Source organism: Macaca mulatta, chromosome 5, assembly GCF_049350105.2.
Source record: "Macaca mulatta isolate MMU2019108-1 chromosome 5, T2T-MMU8v2.0, whole genome shotgun sequence".
In the NCBI taxonomy this organism is placed as follows: domain Eukaryota; kingdom Metazoa; phylum Chordata; class Mammalia; order Primates; family Cercopithecidae; genus Macaca; species Macaca mulatta.
The window spans coordinates 59,022,126-59,034,700 of record NC_133410.1 but is presented as its reverse complement, the minus strand read 5'-3'; the positions used below and the strand labels follow the sequence as shown (position 1 = coordinate 59,034,700).

General features: G+C 35.5%; 1 protein-coding gene across 2 annotated transcripts in view; it reads right to left on the bottom strand.

Moving 5' to 3' along the window:
• Positions 1–12,575, bottom strand: part of BTC (betacellulin) — a 50,402-nt gene that overhangs the window by 11,867 nt on the left and 25,960 nt on the right. The window lies entirely within an intron of this gene.

Sequence of the window (12,575 nt, the reverse complement as noted above, 5' to 3'; positions counted from 1 at the left end):
TGGTTGTTTAACTTAAACACTTCCATAGTATTTCCTGGGTGCTAGATGCTGGTCTGTTTGCTTTTTGTATATTGTTCATTTAATGTTCATAATAGCCTTGTGAGGTAAGCACCATTTTAATCTCCAATTTACGGATGTACAAAGCACAACACATGGAGGTTAAGTCACCTTCCAAGATCACACAGATAGAAAGTGGCAGAACTGGGACTCAAACCCAGGGAGTGTGCCACTGAGTCCACGATCTTGACTGCCACATACACTCTGGCATTTTGTTGAGCCAGCCGCTCACCAGGTGTCTGTCACTGACTCTCAGCCTGATGCATGCAGAAGTCACACCTGCCTCCGTGGGCAATTGTGTCTCTCATTTGGCCCATGAATTCTTTCTGCTGTTCTGAAGGAGAAGGAAAATACTGAAAGCTTCATGCTCTGGATTTCACTCCTGAACTGACTTCCTTGCCTTACCCTTTTAGGGGTTTGATTGCCTAATTTTTCAACTGAGGGTAGTAACATGTAGCATTTCCCCATCACTGACATGTAAAATTTCAGTAAATAACAATCATCAAGAGAAACAGAACAGAAATACTGCCTAACTGTTTCGTCTGTTAATTTACAAGGGACGTATGCCCACACCCACAGAAAACAACTAACGAGCCAGCTCCAGCCCAGGGTCAAACTTTCCATGTTCATGGTATAACCAACAGCTTGCAGGATCCAGGCGCCTGTGGAGCCAGGAGGACCATAGTGTATTCATGTCAGAAGGGCATGTCACGCTAGGTTTGGTATGGCACCTGTCATCCAATGACACTGAATAATCATTTTATGAATAGCAATGACTACTAAACATCTTAATTAATATTATGAAAAGGGTACATATAATTGCCCCAGGCCACCAGAGAGAGGAATCTCAAAGGACTTAGGATGATCTATACACTGCAAATTCCTGTGATTCCAGGTCACAGTGCAGAGTTTCAGGGGATGGCAGAATCTCACTGAGGAACTGGCTAACCTGGTTTGATTGGTGACTTGATAAACACCTATGCTGGCTGCTTGAACTACATGCCAGGTATTTGCTTGATACATGTCAACCAATGAGACTCATCAGAAGGACTGAAATTTCTTCCAGAAATAACTACAAAATGTATCAAAGACAAAGACCTGTGTATTTTGACAAATAAATTGATGTCAGCTTCCATTTGTTGAGTGTTTCCATTTCCAGAGCTCTGTAATAGGCAGTAGAAAACATCAAAGACATAAAGGATACCCTATCTTATTATTTAAATTGGTAGATTAGAACAAACAAAAAACAAGAATAAGCAATTAACTGGCAAAAACAACCATCATAACCAGATAATAGTTTTAGTACACTGGAAACAGTGGAAAGAACACTGGATTCAGAGAAAGAAAATTTGTGTTTAATTTTCAACTCCGCCTTTCATTAGCTGTATGAGTCTGGGCAAGCTAATTAGGCTGTCTGAACCTTTGTTTCCTCATCTGTAAGATAGACATGATAACATCTACATTGAAGGGCTGTTGAGAGATGCAATAAAAAAAGATATGTAGAAGTTCATAGCAGAATTCCTGGGACAGCAATCCCCTCAGCAAACGAGTTAATCCAAGAATCTTAAAATCTTGGCAATTCTAACAGCAATCTCGTATGAGTGTGAAGAATGTTGACCTAATCAAAGAGAAATGAATGGAAAATGTAGATTTTTTAGAGGAGGTGAACAAGCAATTGATTTATGGAGAATGTCAATAGCAAAGGCACAGAGTCAAGAATATGCAGGTCTAGTGCAGGTAGTGGGAGGCACATTTCACTGAAATGGGAGGATCCTGAAGGAGAATAGCAAAGAATGGCTGTGAATGAAAGTTAGAAACCTCAGATGTCAGTAGGCTGAAGTGTTTACACTTGAAACACAAAGCAAGAGAGAGCTGAAGATGATTCCTATGGATAAAATTAAATGGTATATATAAAAATACTTTAAACTGTGGAGCATTTTGTCATCATATTATATAGGAGAGTATAGACTGGGCTCTTAGTGGGGGCAAAGAGACACATGCGATAAGAGTCTGGGCTAGGGAGATGGAGGGGAAGGAGATTAACTCAAGAGGCAGCAGACTTAATGACAGATCTTGTATGAACCAGAAAGACCTTTCCAGATTTGCAAAGCATACCTATCTTTAAATATCAAAGTCATTTGGCTATATATCCTAATCTTTACTTATTTCTCTAGTTGCTGTGCCCCTTTAAATGCACCCAGGCTTTTGATAAACACCATGCAGAGTATGATACCAAAAAGCAAATTAACCAGCAGCTGCTGAATGCAGTGATTTGATCAGCCTTCGTTCATCCAAGCAGCACAAATCTATGCCAAGGAAATGTTTGCCAGGTCTTGTTTTGATCGCTCACAGAGCTCTCTCCTTTGCCAAGTAAGCATGCTCTTAAATATTCCCAACATTATTTAGATTTTCAAACATTTCCATGCCACCAGGCAGAAAATGTCCAGTGATTTCTTTATGGAACTTTAAAACCTGAAAGCAAAATAAATCACACATACTGCCACACATACACATAAATACACATACACACACACATACACATACAAACCCAGATGGGATCATCCTGTCCTTGTCAAAATGAGAAAGCTTATCAGCATTCTTTTTTTTTTTTTTTGAACGCCACCTAAAATTTCAGTTCCTTATAATCCAGTATTCATCAAGTTCATGTTATCTAAAAATTGAACTATGGAACCCAGTGTTTTCTGCCTGTCATGAGACCTGATGATATAGGGCACAGGAGGGTGAATATACCCTTCCATTCCAGAGATATTTATCAAGAAGAAGGAAAAGTTAATCCTATGACAAAAGAGGGATATGTCCTAAGTGTTGTGTTTCTCAGTTGTAAAGTGAATGACATAGTCTTGAAAATGTAGCAAGGTAGCAACCAGAAATATCCTTCTGATCCTAGAGGTGGTGGAACGCAATTGATCTTTTTTCCTCCCACATTACGCTTTTGCAACTCAAATTCCAAAAACAAAACATACCCCTGTCCCAGAGAATTTCACTGGAAAAGTACATCCACTAGTGGGTCAGGCTGCAACACAATCTCATAAGTGGATGGGCACCACAAGTAATATATATCGATCTCTTCATAAGACTCTATATTCCAAAGATGCTAAACACCAATTAAATAAGAAACGATTAGGATTACTGCAGGTCAGTGGATGTAAAAACCTAACTCTAAGGTTTGCAAAAGGAATCGGAAGCAGGGACATCTTTCTTAGATCACACAGCAATTAAACAAGAAGTAGTCATCCTCCTTGGGTCATATGGGTAGTTAGATGAGATGTACTAGATTCCCTTGGGCTAAGCCAAAGTGGAGGAATGCAGTAGACACCTAAATGACTTAGTTTCCATATGGAATTTTCCTCAATTTGATGACATTTTGATTAAACATAGGATAGTTCCTTAGTCTCTATATGATTCTAGTTCTCAAGACAAAAGAGGCTTTGTGATGCCTTTGTGACTAAAACTCTGAGGAGTAGATCCATTAGGTGTATCTTTCATAAAGCCTTTGCTTATTTATTCTAACAGTGTTCATTCAAAAGTATTTAATAATTTTGTAGATGACATTAATATCAGCAACTGTATTCTGAAGTCAACTCAAAGGTCAATCAATACTACAACTGTTATTACAGTGCTTTTTCGTAATACCTATTATAATGGTTATAGCCTTATAGTGTCTCTAGCTCCGTTGTTAGATGCATAGTTAAATCTGCATGTACAAATGTAAAGGGAAAGGCTAAACTTTGAAATAGATGTCTCACAGGTGTTAACAAGGAGACTAAGGAAGAAAAACAACTATAAATTCATACTCCCACACAGATAGGAAGTAGAGCCTAGGGCTTTATTATTTTACTCCTTGGCTTCCAGGCATCTTCCCAATAGGGATTTCCTCCTTTTACAAACCTCTTAGGCCAAAATGTGAAGAAGAAAGTTTTATATATTTAAAGTTAATTTTCTTTTTTGTCTTGCCAGCTATCTCTGGTCAGGGAAATGTAAATTCACAGTGTCCTTGAAGAAATACAAACTTTGAAATTTTATTTTAATTGAGGATTCCCATTTGTCTTACATCCAATGACATTTCCTCCAGAAAAGTGAAAGGGGACGTTACATCTCACAGAGGTACACGTTAACTTTTTTTGAGCTACTAGAATTTGCTTATATAGGAGTTCAGTGGTGCGATATGGACAGAATAGCATGTCTTTTAACTAAGAAGGCCCTGGCAACCATTTCTGAGCTTATAGGAATGGGCCTTCACCCAGAGCTGCCCTTTTTCATTTAATCCCTTTGGTGGCAAAAAAAAGAATCAATGTTGAAGCATGGGTATCTTTGCATATGTTTAAAAATATTCATGGCTAGAGGCAAATAAAGATGAAGGGACAGGAAGAAAACTTATCTTTCCCTTGTTTTTCAAGAATGCATGCTATAGAATTCTTGTGTGCATGATGAATCCTTTGCTCATTCTTCTTTACAGGTTCCTCTTCGCCTCCCTCAACGTCTAACATTTTGCAGATACAGCAGGGCTGGATACTCTTTCATCTCTTCTCCTTCCTGGGTAAGCTCATGAAGTCTCCTGTCCTAAACACATCTTTATGATAACAATTTCTAAATTTAGTTTACATCTTAGATATCATCCTTCAATCCCAACTGTCCAACTAACATCTTCACTTGGATATCTAACTGACATTTCAACTTAACACTTTCAAAATAGAATATTTGATTTTCCCGTTGAAACTTGGTCTTTCCTTACCTCAGTAAATAATATCCATTCTTACATTATTTCAGCTAAAAATCTTGGAATTATCTTGACTTATTTCTCTCTTACCCTACATCCAATGCATCAACAGACCCTATTGGCTGCATTCAAAATATACGCAGAATAATCCCGTGATCTCCACTACCCTGGTCTGAGCCCAGTAGCGTCTCAGGCTGGAAATCGCTTCTATGACAACACCTTTAGCTAGTCTCTTTCCTTCTGCCTTTGCCCACTTGACTATCAAATCTGCATACAAAAACCAGAGTAATGCCATTAAAACTCACTCAGAGAAAAAGCTGAAGGCCTTATACTCCTTGGGAAGGCTCTGTTATACAGTACTCATTACCTCTCTTTCTCCGTTACCTTTCTGACTTCATATTTGACCACTGTTCATTTTTGCATCCCTGACACCTGAACGACAGCCTGCTGCATAGTAGGTACTCATAAATATTAGTAAGATGAATGAATGCATCACCCAAGTTAGAAAATGATACAGTCAGTACAGAAGATCTGTTCGGGCACTCTATTAATTTATTTTTCAAGAACCTACTGTTCTCATTTGCACTTTAACTTCAGGAAATGATTGGTATTCTTATTATTTTTAGCATTTTTCTCACACGTTCCACATTTTGATCTTCCCACATGATTCTAAGCAGTTTAGCATGGTGATTAACAACACACTTTCTAGAGAGATGATGTCTCTGAATTCACGTCAGGCTACTTTGTTTACTGTGTGATCTTGAACAAATTACTTTATCTCTCTGTGCCACAGTGTCTTCATTTGAAAAAGGGAGTAATGTAGGTACTCCATAGGATTAAATGAATTTATATACACAAAACACTCAGAACAATCCTTGGCACATAGTAGGAGATAAATAGATGATGGATGCTATCTTTTTATTAAAAGTGTAATTGTTGATGATGATGCTATACCCCAAAGGAATAAAGTATACCAAATAAAGGAAGGAAAGGAGGGCTGAAGGAAGGAAGGAAACAAAAAAGTAAAGAGGGAAGGAGAATGAGAAGGACGGTGGAAAGGGGAAGAAAATTGATTTAAATAAGTTAATTAATGCTATTGTGACCATCATATAAGAGTAGGCCCATCTACCTTAGAACTTGAGAGATCAAGCTCAAATATATTGAGCATAGTCTACCTATTAATTTTACCTGATATTTTAAGGTAATGCAGTTATTTTAGCCTGACAATGTGAAAGGAGAGTAGTAACATAAATAACGCTACTCAATGCCACAAAAATTTCAAGAAGCTCCATCCTTGATTAAAATTTTCAAAATCAAATCAATTGATTTTCAACACCTCTAGAATTGTGTTCTTGAGGTGTTTTTTGTTTGTCTTCTGTTTTCTAATAGACTACTAGGAGAAGAAGAGTAAACCAAAGAAATAATTAAGCATTTTTGCTCTGTATTTCTGGTTTCTCATTGATTTCTCAACATACAGCCATGTTGAAGTCTGTCTTCTCTCCATCTCTAGATAATATTCCCCAAATAGTAAAATGTGTAACTATGTTTTTAAGCCCATTTGCAAGAAAAAATTCTATATCCTATATAGGAAAATACAAAATAATTTTTCTGACATTATATTATTATTGTGATATTTAAGCAAAGTGATCTTCCACCAAATCACTACTGTAATTGTATCTTAATTATGCCAATAACTTTACTAAAATAATTTACAAATAATATTTTCTTAAAATTATTGTAAGTCAGTAAGTTGCATCCTGCATGGTCTTAGCATGCCACAGGCCTAATCACTCATGGTGTAAAAGAAAGTTTCCCCATGTAGAGATTACAGTATATGGTCTCTATTTTAAATTTTTTTAAGTCAAAAACTCATTTTTGCCTTATTTGCATAGTTTTCAGCTTTTACATTTATTTGTAAATAATACGTTTATATTTAATATTTGTAAAATAGTTTACAAAATTTACAATAATTTTACTAAAATATTTATAAGATCTATAAATGCAGGCTTAACCTCCTGAATGGGAAGGAAAGGGAACATACAAGCAATAGTGATAAAAAAGAATCAGAGATTAATAAATTTCGCTTTTCATGGATGCTGAGGGGATGGGGAGATAGCCAGAGATTGGTTGCAGGATACAAAATTATAGTTAGATAGGAGGAATAAAGTTCTAATGTTCTCTAACACTGTGGGATAACTATAATTAACAATAATTTACTGCATATTTTGAAATAACTGAAAGAGAAGATTTTGAATATTTTCAACACATATAAATGATAAATGCTTGAGGTGATAGATACGTGCTAATTACCCTGATTTGATCATTGCACATTGTATACATGTGTTGAAATAGCCCACTGTATCCTATAAATATGTATAATTACTGTGTCAATTAAAAATAATCATAATAAATTTTAAAGAAAACAGAAAATATACCAAAAAATAATTATTTGGACATGTCCCCAGACTATGTCTCAGAAAATAAATTACAACTAATTCAGAGAAAATTATGGATTTGAGTGGGTGAACAAAAATAACTACTTCCTCAGTGATCCTCCAGAGAAAAAATTAGAGATAAATTTAAAAGCTAAAACTATGCAAATAATGCAAAAACAAGTAATTAAATTTTAAAAAATTAAAAATAAAGATCTTATACTGTAGCCTCTACACTGTGGGAAACCGGCTTTTACACAGTGAATGATTAGACCTGTGGCACGCTAAGACCATGCAGGCTGCAACTTGTCACTGAGTTACTATGGAAGACGTGTGATGGGAAGGTCTGCACTGATGGGCATAGACTTCAAAAATGAAAATTTTGGTGCTGGAAGCAGAAAGCTGCCTAAGACAACAAAATGGCTTAGAGTGAGAGATTGGGGATTATTCTGTTCAAGGATTTTCTTAGACCCCTCTTTTTGTTAAAGGGTATTAGAGAGACATATAAAAACTACATCCATTTGTAGTACATAAAGAATTAGAAAACAGCGCCCATCAACCAATGAATGGATAAAGAAAATGTGATTTATATACACCATGAAATACTACCTGACCATAAAAAGGAACAAAATAATGTCTTTTGTAGCAACTTCGATGGAGCTGGAGGACATTATTTTAAGAGAAGTAATGCAGGAATGGGAAACCAAATAGTGTATGTTCTCACTTATAAGTGGGAGATAAGCTATGAAGATGCTCTATTAATCTGTCCTCATGCTGCTAATAAAGACATACCCAACACTGGGTAACTTATAAAGGAAAGAAGTTTAATTGACTTACAGTTCCACACGGTTGGGGAGGCCTCACAATCATGGTAGACAGTGATTGAGGAGCAAAGTCATGTCTTACACGGCAGCAGGCAAGAGAGCTTGTGCAGGGGAACTCCCATTTATAAAAACATCAGGACTCATGAGACTTATTCAATACTATGAGAACAGTATGGGGGAAATCGCCCCCATGAATCAATTATTTCCACCTGGCTCTGCTGCCTTTGACACCTGGGGATTATTACAATTCAATGTGAGATTTGGGTGGGGACACAGTCAAACAATATCAGATGCAAAGGCACAAGAAAGCTATAATAAACTTTGGGGACTGAGAGGGGAAGATTGGGAGCAGGGTGAGGGATAAAAGACTGCATAGTGGATATAGTGTACACTGCTTGGGTGATGGGTGAACTAAAATCTTAGAAATCACCACTGAAGAACTTATCCATGCAACCAAAACCACCTGTACCTCCAAAACCATTTTTTTAATTTTACTTTAAGTTCTGGGATACATGTGCAGAATGTGCAGGTTTGTTACATAGGTATACACATGCCACGGTGGTTTCCTACATCTATCAACCAGTCATCTAGGTTTTAAGCCCCCCATGCATTAGGTATTTGTCCTAATGCTCTCCCTCCCCTTGCCACCCGTCCCCCAACAGGCCCTGATGTGTGATGTTTCCCTCCCTGTGTCCATTCCCACTTATGAGTGAGAACATGTGGTGTTTGGTTTTCTGTTACTGTGTTAGTTTTCTAAGAAAGATGGTTTCCAGCCTCATCCATGTCCCTGCAAAGGACATGAACTCATTCATTTTAAGGCTGCATAGTATTCCATGGTGTATATGTGCCACATTTTCTTTATCTAGTCTATCATTGATGGGCATTCCTCCAAAACTATTGAAATAAAAACTGTTTTAAAGAAAAGAAAAAAGAAGAGTAACATCATCAAGATGGCAGAATAGAAAGCCTCCAACTATCCTACCCTCCACAAACACACTGAGTCAACATTACAAAATAAAGACAAATTCTTTTGTAAGAAATTCAGAAAATAGTTGAGAAGCTCCTGTCCTCTAAGCGAATGCAAAAGTAGCCACATTGAAGAAAGTAAAAAAATCTGAGACAGTCTCTCATCATAATCCCTACCCCTAACACAGCACCGCATGATCAGAAGAAAAGTTCCTAGATCTCAGAACAAAGAGAGTTGGACTAGCACAAAGCCTTGAAGGGCCCCCAAGTCTTCAACCAGACTGATTAATGAGAGTCTCCTTCATAAGGCCAGTCCATGAAGAGAGGAGAGGTAGCTGTTTTCTCTAATGCACAGACACCAACACAGCAAGTTAAGAAAAATGAAGGAACGGGTAAATATATCCTAAAGAAAAAAAAAAAAAAAAAACACTAATGAAATGAAGATGTATAATTTATTTGACAGAGAATTTAAAATAACTATCATAAAGATGCTCAATGAAGACAGGAGAACAATACATGAACAAAGTGAAATTTTCAAGAAAGAGGTAGAAAATATTTTTTTAATCAAACATAAATTTTCAAGCTGGGTAATTCAGTAACTAAGCTGGAAAATTCAATAGATGGGTTCAACAGCAGACAGTGTCAAGCAAAAGACAGGATTAGCAAACTTCAAGACAGATAATTGGAAATTATACAATCATAGGAGCAAAAATTAAAAAAGAATTTTAAAAAGTGAAAAAGCTTAAAGGACTTACGAAACACCATAACTACAGGCAGACCAATATATATCTGATAGTAGTCTAAGAGGAAAAATAGAAAGGGGCAGAAAGCTTATTCAAAGAAATAATGCCCCAAACTTACCAAATCTAAGGAAAGAAATATACATACATAATCAGAAGACCAACAAATTTCAAAAACATAAACCCAAAGAAATCCACACCAAGACACCTCACAATCAAATTGTCAAAAGTTCAAAATAAACAGACAATTTTGAGAGGAGTCAGATGAAAATTACTTTTCATGCACAAAGGAACCTCCATCACACTCAGTGGATTTCTCAGCAGAAACCTTGTAGGCCAGAAAGGACTAGGATGATATATAGTTATCCATCAGTTAATGACAGGAATATGCTTGGAGAAATGCGTTATTAGGCAGTTTTTTCATTGAGCAAACATCATAGAGTGTACTTACACAAACCTAGATGGTGTAGCCTATACACACCTTAGTTATATGGTATAGTTTATTGCTCTGAGGCTACAAACCTATATAGCATGTTACTGTACTGAATACTGTAGACTATCATAACATAATGGTGAGTATTTTTGTATCTAAACACAGAAAAGGTACAGTAAAAATATGATATAAAAGTTTGCAAATAGTATATCTATATAAGGCACTTACTATGAAAGGAGCTTGAGAGGCTAGAAGCTGCTCTAGGTAAGTCAGTGAGTAAATGGTGAGTGAACATGATGGCCTAGGACATTATCATAAACCACCGTAGACTTTATAAACATTGTACTCTTAGGCTACAATACATTTGCATTATAAAAAAATTCTTTCTTCAATAATTAACTTTAATTTACTATAACTTTTTATTGCATAAACTTTTTTATTAATTTCTCCTTTGACTCTTGTAATAACAGCTGAAAACACAAACACACTGTACAGCTCTACAAAAATATTTTCTTTATATCTTATTCTATAAGCTTTTTCTATTATTTTGTGCTTTTTGAACTGATGTCACAGAAATAAAAAGGATTATATTAGACTACTATGAAAATTGAATAACCAAGAAGAAGGAGATAAATACCTAGAATCAAACAACCAACCATGATTGAATCATAAAGAAACAGAAAATATGAACAGACCTATGACTAATAAGGAAATTGGTCATAATCCAAAGCCTCCACAAATAAAGGCCCGGGTCCAGATGCCTCCACTAGTGAATTCTATCAAACATTTAAATATATAATTCCAATCCTTAAACTCTTTCAAAAAATTGAAGAGGAAGAAACACTTCCAAAAACATTTTACGAAGCCAGGATTGCCCTGATACCAAAGTTAAACAAAGACATTATAAGAAAAGAAAACTACAGGGCAATGTCCGTAATGAATATAGACTCATTCATAATTCATTTTGACAAAATTCAACACCCTTTCATAATAACTTTTAACAAACTAGTAATAGAAGGAAATTACCACAACATAAGAAAGGCCTTATATGTAAACCCCCAACTAGCATGGTACTTAATGGTAAAATATTACAAAGCTTTTCCTCTAAGATCAGGAGCAAGACAAGAATGTCCAGTCTAACTGCTTCCATTCAACATAGTTCAGGAAGTCCTAGTCAGAGAAATTAGGAAAAAATAAAATAAAAGGAATCTAAATTGGAAAAAAAGAATTTTATCTCTACTTGAAGATGACATGATCTTAAACATATAAAATTCTAAAGACTACACACAGATACACACACATATACAAATACACACAAACTGTAAGAACTAATTTACAAATTCACAAAGTTGTAGGATACAAAATAAACATGAAAAAACAGTTGTATTTGTATACACTAATCACAAACTGTTCAAAAAGCAAAGTAAAAAATAAACTAACTTATGATAGCATCTAAAAGAATAAAACACCTAGGAATAAACTTAACTAAATAAATGAAAGACTTGTACACTGAAAACTATAAAATATTAATTAAAGAATTTTAGAAAGACAAAAGTATATAAAAAGACATCCTGTTTTTGTGGCCTAAAAGATTTAATATTGTTAAAATGTCCATACTACCCAAAGTGATCTATAGATTGACTATCAAAATACCAATGACTTTTTTTTTTACAGAAATGGAAAATCAAATTTAAATTTCAAAGGAAACTGCAAAGGACCCTGGATAGCCAAAACAATCTTGAGCAAGAACAAAGTTGGAGGTATCATTTTTCCTGGTTTTAAAGCATATTACAAAGCTACAATAATTAAAACAGCATGGTACTGGTATAAAGACATACATAAAGACCAATAGAACAGAGTAGACAGCCAAACAATAAACCCATGAATATATGAACAACTGATCTTCAGAAAGGGTACTAAGAATACACAAAGAGGAAAGGGTGGTCTCTTAAATAAATGATGTTTGAAAACTAGATATACACATGCAAAAGAATGAAATTGGACTCGCTTGTTACATTACACAAAAATCAACTCAGAATGGACTGAAGACTTATATTAAGACCTGAAACAGTACAATTCCTTCAAGGAAACATACGATAACACTTCTTGACATTGGTCTTGGCAATGATTTCTTAGATGTGACACCAAAAGCACAGGTGACAAAAGTGAAATAAACAAGTGGGACTATGTCAAATGAAAAAGCTTCTTCACAGAAAAAGAAACAACAGAGTTTGGGCTGTGCAGAGACAGGGTTAGAAGTTATAACAGTTAAGAGAAATGGGAACTCAAATCCATTGTGATGGGTAAATTAGTACTGTTTTTCTTGAGGAAAATTTAGCACTATACAAAACATATTGATTACACATATCCAAAATACATAAAGAA